This window comes from Adiantum capillus-veneris, chromosome 30, assembly GCF_014529385.1.
Source record: "Adiantum capillus-veneris isolate H3 chromosome 30, ASM1452938v2, whole genome shotgun sequence".
In the NCBI taxonomy this organism is placed as follows: domain Eukaryota; kingdom Viridiplantae; phylum Streptophyta; class Polypodiopsida; order Polypodiales; family Pteridaceae; genus Adiantum; species Adiantum capillus-veneris.
Window position 1 is genome coordinate 47,615,948 of NC_140960.1, and position 8,811 is coordinate 47,624,758.

The window sequence follows — 8,811 nt, forward strand, 5'->3', positions numbered from 1 at the left end:
GCCCTAAGGACGTGATCAGTCCACAAAGGGGAGTAAGCCCAAAGCTTTGCGGAAAGCTTCAACCTTCTCACGAGACAATGCCTTTGTGAAAAGATCTGCAAGGTTGTCTTGTGTTGGCACATAAGCCAAGCTGATCTCTCCTGCTGAGAGCCTCTTCCTGACATAGTGGTAATGCACCTCAATGTGCTTTGTGCGGGCATGAAAAGCTGGGTTCCTCGCAACTGCCAATACGCTCTGACTGTCAGTGTAGATGTTGGCAGTGTCCTATCCAAACACCCAAATAAGCCATAAGGCGTCTAAGCCATACACACTCAACCGTAGCTGTGAAGACTGCGTTGTACTCAGCCTCACGACTCGAAGTGGCCACAGTAGGTTGCTTCTTGCTCAACCATGATATACATGAACTGCCAAGCATGAAACAAAAACCACTTGTGGACACTCATGTGTCAAAACAACCAGCCCAATCTGAGTCCGAAAAAGCACGTAAGTCTGGCAGCAATGATCCCCCCTTGGGATAAATCAAGCCAAGATGTAAAGTGCCACTAAGGTAGCGAAAAATCCTCTTGACAGCCTGCCAATGCTTAGACCCTGGGCTATGCATAAATATGTTGACCTGTGAGATTGCAAACTGACTATCTGGCCTCGTGTTGCATACATAAATGAGGCAGCCAACAGCAGTTTGATAAAGAGTGACATCAGCAGGATCGCCAGCATCATGTAGACTTAACTTCAAACCTGTTTCCATGGGAGTGGCAATAGGTTTGCAATCCTCAAGTCCAAACTTACATAGCAATGTCTCTATGTAACTTTTCTGACACAAGGCAATACCACCATCACACTGCTTAAACTGTATACCCAAGTAATGATGCAACAGCCCCAAATCTTTCATCTTGAAAGTAGCATTCAAATTAGCCTTAAATTCAGCAATATGTCTCTCATTTGGTCCAGTGATCAACAAATCATCGACATAAAGAACTACAATGAGAAGTACATCACCCTCACGCTTTACATACAATGTGCTTTCTGTTGGACTGTTACGAAAGCCTCGTTTGACCAAATGAGTGTTAGCTTTCTCATACCAAGCACTAGGAGATTGCTTCAACCCATACAAAGCCTTCTTACATCTGCACACTTTGTCCTCTTGTCCTTTTATGACAAAACCGCGAGGCTGCGTTACATAAACTTCCTCAAATATGTCACCATTCAAGAAAGCAGTAACAATGTGTCTGATTGATGTACATCCCAACCAAAATGAGCTGCCAATGCACATAGAAAACCCACAGTAGTGATACGACAAGTGGGAACAAAAGTCTCTTCATAATCTATGCCTTTTTATTGTGCATAACCCTTTGCAACAAGTCGAGCCTTATGACGATCGATCTCACCATTCGGCTTGCGTTTCAACTTGTAAACCCACTTCATACCAATGGCTTTTTTGCCAGGAGGCAAATCACATAAAGTCCATGTGTCATTTTCTATAAGTGCATCATATTCTGATTGCATGGCAGCCATCCAATTTTTTGAATTTTGTGCTTCATCAAAAGACAGAGGCTCCTCAACATCATGTGAGCTAGACACAGCCAAAGCATAACAATCTGATGCATAAGATGCATGGCGAGAGCCTGAACGAGTACGACTAGACAAAGGTGCATCCAATTTACTGTCACGCAAAGTGTGCACCAGCCATTTTGGCATACCTCTAGCTTGCTCATTTTCAGCCCTTTCCTCATCAAGTACATCATGTACATCTGCATCAATAATAGGCTGATCTGTAACATTTTCAGAAACCCCCATAGGCTGTACATTTGCCTCATTGGAACTTACATTCGTATTTCCACCACCGAAAAGAGGCAACAAAGTGTCATAAATGTCCTGTGAGTTTACATTATTGTCTCTAGTACATGAAAGCAAGGGCTAAACAGAATCTTCCACAAACACTACATCCCGTGAAACCAGAATACGTTTTGTTTGCGGATGATACAACCTGTAACCTTTGCTTTCAACACTATAACCAACAAAAATACATTTGATAGCCTTATCATGCAATTTTCTGCATTGTGTTTGTGGCACCAAAGCATATGCCAAACAGCCAAAAACATGCATGTGCTCAATAGAAGGCTTTCTATCATGCCATGCTTCATATGGAGTAATAGACTGCAAAGCTTTCGTAGGACACCTGTTTAGTACATAAGTGGCACACATGATGGCCTCAAGCCAAAAAGAATGCGGCAAAGCTTGACTTTTGACCATACATCGTGCCATTTTCGTAAGTGACCTATTTTTCCTCTTAGCAAAACCATTTTGTTGAGGTGTATAAGGCACTGTATATTGGTGTTTTATCCCACGACTAGCCAAAAATGCATTGAATTCATGAGACATATACTCCCCCCCTCGATCGGAATGGAGGGTGCCCATAGTACATTTCGAGACATTTTCAGCCATAGCAAGAAATTGCTTGAAGCACATAAAAACTTCGGACTTCGCTTTAAGTAGAAATACTCGTGCATGCGTGGAGTAATCATCAATGAAAGTCACGAAGTAAAGGTAATTGCCCAAGGACGGAGTTTGCATGGGCCCACAAACATACTATATATAAGCTGCAACCTCTCATGTGGCCCTAACTGAACCATCCTTTGGAAACTTAGAACACTGCATCTTACCCAAAATACAACCTTCACAAACATGTTTGGCAGGTGCTTCAAGAGGTGGCAAAGAAGCACCCATATCAGATTTCTGCAAATGCAGCAAACTGGCAAAATTAAGATGACCAAAACGTGCATGCCAAAGTTTTGCATCTGAAATAGCCCTTGAATCTGCAACTAGCATTTGCAAAATTTTGTCCACACTTGTCATACAAAGTGAGCTTATACAGCCCACGGCACAAAAGGCCAGATGCAACAAATTTCATCACCAAAACTGAGATCATGAATTGTACATCTGTCATCCACAAATTTGACTACAAGGCCAAGTCTAGCAAGTGCGGATATAGACGAAAGATTCTTCTTAATCCCAGGTATTTAAAGTGCATCAACAAGTGTGAAAGAACTGCCATTTGCAACAATAAGCACAATCTTTCCAACCCCCTGAATCGGATAAGAGGCATTGTTGGCACAACTGACTGAATTCCCATGAGGGACAGACTCAAGAGAGGTGAACAATTCACAACGTGAGGTAATGTGCTTTGTAGCACCGCTATCAAAATACCACACATGTGAATCTGTAGCAACTGTCATACATGCATCATGGACAACAAAATTGTAAGTGCATTTTGGACTAAAAGCCCATTCTGCATCAACATCAGTTTCATAGTCTCCTTTCACAGAAGACTCAACAATGGCTGCATTTGTAGTGGAGCCAACATTTGCAGTGAAACCACCCTCTTTCTTCTTAGCCTCTTTGGCCTTCAACTTAGGGCACTGCTTGATCAAGCGATCATTAGCTTTATGATAATGGCAACGCATCTTCTTTTTGCCCTTATCACCAGAATTTCCATACGAATTGCTGCCAGCAGAAGCATTAGGAACAGAAGTTTTGCCACTCGCAGCAGAACCATAAGAAGTGGCTGCATTGGTGTTACCACCCTTTCTTTATGATAAGCAATAAAAGCCTGTTCAACTGCACGCTGCCTAGTCCTGTTTTTTCTGGGAAGTGACTCTTGCAACAGCAATGTGCATAATGCATCAAACTTGACAACTTCTGGATTTCCTTGGGTCATAAGTCTCCAAGTACTAGCAAAAGTCTGGTATGAATTTGGTAAGGCATCAAGAACAGTCTGCACAAGGGAACTATCTGAAATGACTGAAGGAGTACGAGCGGAAGTGCGACGCGAGAGAGAGTGCGAGCAGAAGAGCACGACGATATGGTGAACTCGCTCTACTATAATGTGTAGAGCATAGTGAGTTCTTATTAGGTTTTTACAAAAGAATATGTGTACATACCTGGCGGCCCGCCCACTTACCTGGGCGACCACATTGGGCTTTATACCCCAACAACCTCCCACTTAAAGTCCAATGTGGTACTTTAAGTGTGAGAGAAGCTACTATACAAGCTAATATACAAGAGATGTAGAGAAGTGATGTACTACCCTACACCTAACTGCTTGCGAAAATGCGCAAAGCTCTCTGAGGGAAGTCCTTTTGTAAGTAGATCAGCAGGATTTTCTGTGGTGTGAACTTTGACAAGCTGAAGTTGCTTATCCTCGAGCATTTCCCTGATGAAATGATACTTCACATCAACATGCTTTGTCTTTGAGTGATAAACTGGATTGCGAGCCAATTGTATAGCACTTTGACTATCACAATATAACACATTCATCTCTTCTTTGATTCCCAAATCTGCTACTAGTCGATTAAGCCAAATTGATTCTTTGCATGCCTCTGATGCTGCAACATATTCAGCCTCTGTAGTAGACTGAGTAACACAATCTTGTAATCTAGAACGCCATGATACTGCTCCACCAACCAATGTAAAGACATACCCTGACGTAGACCTTCGGTTGTCTAAGTCACCTGCATAATCTGAGTCTGTAAAACCCTTTACACTTAGCTCCTGACTCCCATAGCATATACGCATACTCTTTGTAGCTTTCAGGTATCTCAATATTCCTTTCACTGCCTCCCAATGTTTCTTGCCTAGGTTTGACATGTATCGACTTACTACTCCCACTGCAAATGCAATGTCTGGGCGAGTAGCAATCATTGCATACATCAAACTACCCACGGCAGAGGCATATGGAATCTTATCCATTTCAGCCTGTTCTTCCTCAGACACAGGAAAATCTTGTTTGCTAAGTTTCACATATGGTGGCAATGGAACACTAAGTGCCTTTCCCTTCTCCATATTGAAACGTTGCAAAACCTTGTCAATATACTCTGTTTGAGAAAACCAAATCAACTTCTTTGATCTGTCTCTCTCAATGCGCATACCAAGTATATGACTTGCCTCACCCATGTCTTTCATGTCAAACGATTTTGCCAGCTTTGACTTCAAAGCTGAAATTTCTTCCAAGTGCTTGCCAGTAATCAACATGTCATCCACATACAAAATAAGGATCAGCCAACTACCATCCTTAGCCTTCTTTGTATATAGACAGTGATCGAACTCACTACGTTTGTAGCCTTGAGAAAGCATAAACTTGTGGAATTTATGGTACCATGCCCTCGGTGATTGTTTTAAGCCATAAAGACTCTTTAACAACTGGCATACCCAATCTTCCTTGCCTTTCTCAACAAACCCTTCTGGCTGCTGCATGTAAATTTCCACATCTAAATCACCATGCAAGAACACTGTCTTGACATCCATTTGGTGCAACACCAAATCTAATATGGCAACCAATGCAAGAAAGCATCTCAATGTAGTCATCTTGACCACCGGAGAGAAGACTTCATCAAAGTCAATGCCTTGTTCTTGCTTAAAGCCCTTGGCAACAAGCCTTGCTTTGTACTTTGGCTGACTATCATGAGCGGTGATCTTATACCTGTAAACCCATTTATAAGGTAGAGCCTTTTTGACCCGTGGTAATTTAACTAGCTTCCATGTCTGGTTTTTATGCAGAGCTGTCATCTCTGACTGCATGGCCAATTGCCAATTCCCGGAGTCCTTCATTTGCACTGCTTCCTTGTAACATGAAGGCTCATTGCAATCAGTCAACATGACATAGTTCATAGATGGAACAAACCTATCAGGAGGTCGCGTGACGCGTCCAGATCTACGCACAATAGGTGGCTCAGGCTCAGCCACAACCTGTGGTTCCACTCTATCCTGTCCTTGCTCCTCTTGAGCCCTGACATTTTGTCTTGCACGTGCAGGTCCATCTTCTTGGAAGACAACTCTTCTAATCTCCTCAACCCTCTCTGGTTTAGAATGATATTTGGATTCATTAAAGTGAACATCATTGCTGCGGACAACCTTTCTGGATTCGGGATCCCAAAGTCTGTACCCCATCTCACCAGAATTACCATAACCTAGAAAGATGCACTTTCTACTCTTTGGCTCAAGTTTGTTCCTAAATTCCTTTGGAACGTGAGTATATGCCTCACAGCCAAAGACTCTGAGATGCTTGTATGAGGGCATTTTGCCTGACCATACCATCTCTGGCACTGAATCCTTCTGCAAAACCTTGCTAGGAGATCTATTTACAAGATGAGCAGCTGTTGATACAGCTTCAGCCCAAAACCCATTTGGCAGCTGTGCATTAGACAACATACTTCTGACCTTCTCTTGTATGGTCCTATTCATCCTCTCAGCAACACCATTTTGAGGAGGATTGTAAGGAGCAGTAAGTTCACGTTTTATACCTTTTGACTCACAAAAGTCCTGAAAGGCCTTTGAAACATACTCTTCACCATTGTCAGTGCGTAAGCATTTAAGCTTCTTGCCACTCTGATTCTCCACAAGTGTCACAAACGTTTTGAAAACACTAAACACTTCATCCTTGTGCTTGAGAAAGTAAACCCATACTTTCCTCGAGTAATCATCTATAAATGTCATAAAGTAAGAAGCTCCCCCTAGAGATCGGTTAGGCATAGGTCCACACAAATCACTATGAACAAGTGCCAACTGTGTATCTCTTCTACTGCTTCTATGCTTATGTGGCTGCTATGTTTGCTTACCATACAGACAATGTTCACAGAATTCAAAATCATTAAATGAAAAGCCAGGCAAATAACCAGAACGAGACAAGATTTCCATTCCCTTCTTGGACATATGTCCTAACCGGCTATGCCACAAAGAAACGTTCGGCTGCTCAGTTACATTGATTACATTTTTAGAGACATTTGATACATAAATCATGTAAAGTCTTCCAGAATTTACTCCATGTGCTACTGTCATAGAACCCTTGGATATCTTCCACATGTTTTGTCCAAAAGTGGTGACGTAGCCAGCATCATCAAGTAAACCTGTGCTGATCAAGCTCTTTGTAATTGCGGGAACATGTCTCACATTCTTCAGCGTGAAAGAAGAGCCATTCTGAAACTTCAATTGAACATCTCCAACACCTAAGATCTCACATGTCTGCCCATTGCCTAGCCGAACATGATCTTTAGTGGTCACATAAGAGGTAAACCACTCCTTGTTTGGAGACACATGAAGTGATGCCCCTGAGTATATAATCCAGTCACTCAGTGCATTTCCATCAGATGCTGTAAGAAGAGCTGAGTCCATTGTATTCTTCAAGAAGTAGATGTCTCCTGACACTAGACTGTCATCCTCTGCAACAGTGTTTGTCACATTTATTTCTTGAATCTTCACTGAGGACTCGTTCTTCTCACTATGGTCTTCAGCTTTCTCTTTGCCTTTTTCTGCTTTCCATTCTCTGCAGTCTCTTTTCATGTGACCCTTCTTGCCACAATGGTAGCATTCTATGTCACTCTTGCCTTTAGCACTGCGGGACTTGCTACGAGACTGATTCCTCTTTCCACCTTTGTACTTTTCTTTGGTCCTTCCCCTGACAACTAAGGTTGTTCCTTTGCCTTTGTCCATTGTCTTTCTATTGGTTTCTTCAGTAAGCAGACTTCCTTCTACACCTGCTATGTTCAAACCATCTGGAGGTGCAGAATTACTCAAAGCTGTGCGAAAAGTGTCCCAACTTTCCGGCAATGTGATCAACAGGAACATAGCTCTAACAGGTTCATCAAACTTGACACCTTGAGCTGACAACTGACTATAGATTGTGTTGAATTCATTCAGATGATTGGACATAGGTGTCCCTTCTTTCATCTTCAAGTCAACAAGCTTCTTAAGCCAGTATACCTGTGAGGCTGCACTCTACTTCTCATAAAGATCACTCAGCTTTAAACATGCTTGATAAGCCGACATCTCGTCTGCTACATTGAAGTAAACGCTTTCTGCCAAAGTCAGCATAATGGTAGAAAGTGCCAATTCATCCATTTCGCTCCATTCATCTTCGTCCATATCTTCTGGTTTTATCCCCTTCAGCATTATAGGTTTTATCTGCTTCTTTTGTACCAACACGTGCCAAATCTGCTTCTTCCACAATGGGAAATTGGCTCCATCCAGCTTCTTGATATTGTAAAGAGCAGTGTCCTGTGATCCAGCCATAGCTACGCTTCACAGTAGTTTACTTTTCTGGGAAAAATTCGACAGAGTTTCTCCTGTAAACTGACCTCTGAACCAATATCAACCTGTCAAATGAACCAAGAAAGCTTCAGATTCTGCAAAAATTTTGGCAGAGTCTCCTTTGTAAAATGGCTCTGGTGTACTAAAAACAGACCAAAAAACAGCTCAAAAAACACTGTCTCTCTGACACTGTAAGCTGTGGGTAAACCTGTCCTTCACATGTACTGTCTCTGACTGTCCTGTCACTGTCCTGTAAGCATAGACTGCGACAATGCCTCAACGGCAGTAAAGCAAAGATGCTATCCCAACTGTCTAACTCACAGTCAATACATCCTAGCTGCCTATCTAAGGGTGCTCGAGGGATCGCTCCAAGACCTGTATCACCGAAAGGATCTCAACATTCGAGAATCCCCCAGCTCAATAAAACCTAACTCGACCCTCAACAAAGGCTGCAGTAAATCTGACAGTACATAGACTTCCCACAAAGTCATACATCCACAAATTTCCCACTGTATGCTGTAACCGCTGCGGCGGTTGTTTGCTGCGTGACTCACAGCCAGCAAACCCTCAACAGACATACATCATCTCTGACAATACATCCCATGTGGAAGTACCTGCAATGTCAGGATGAAATCAGAAATATCAAGCAGCAAACACAAGCTACCTGATGAACTAGTGGATGTCGTCTACAGTCTGTGTGTAGATGCGCCCGTGTTGTATGTGACACGCCTC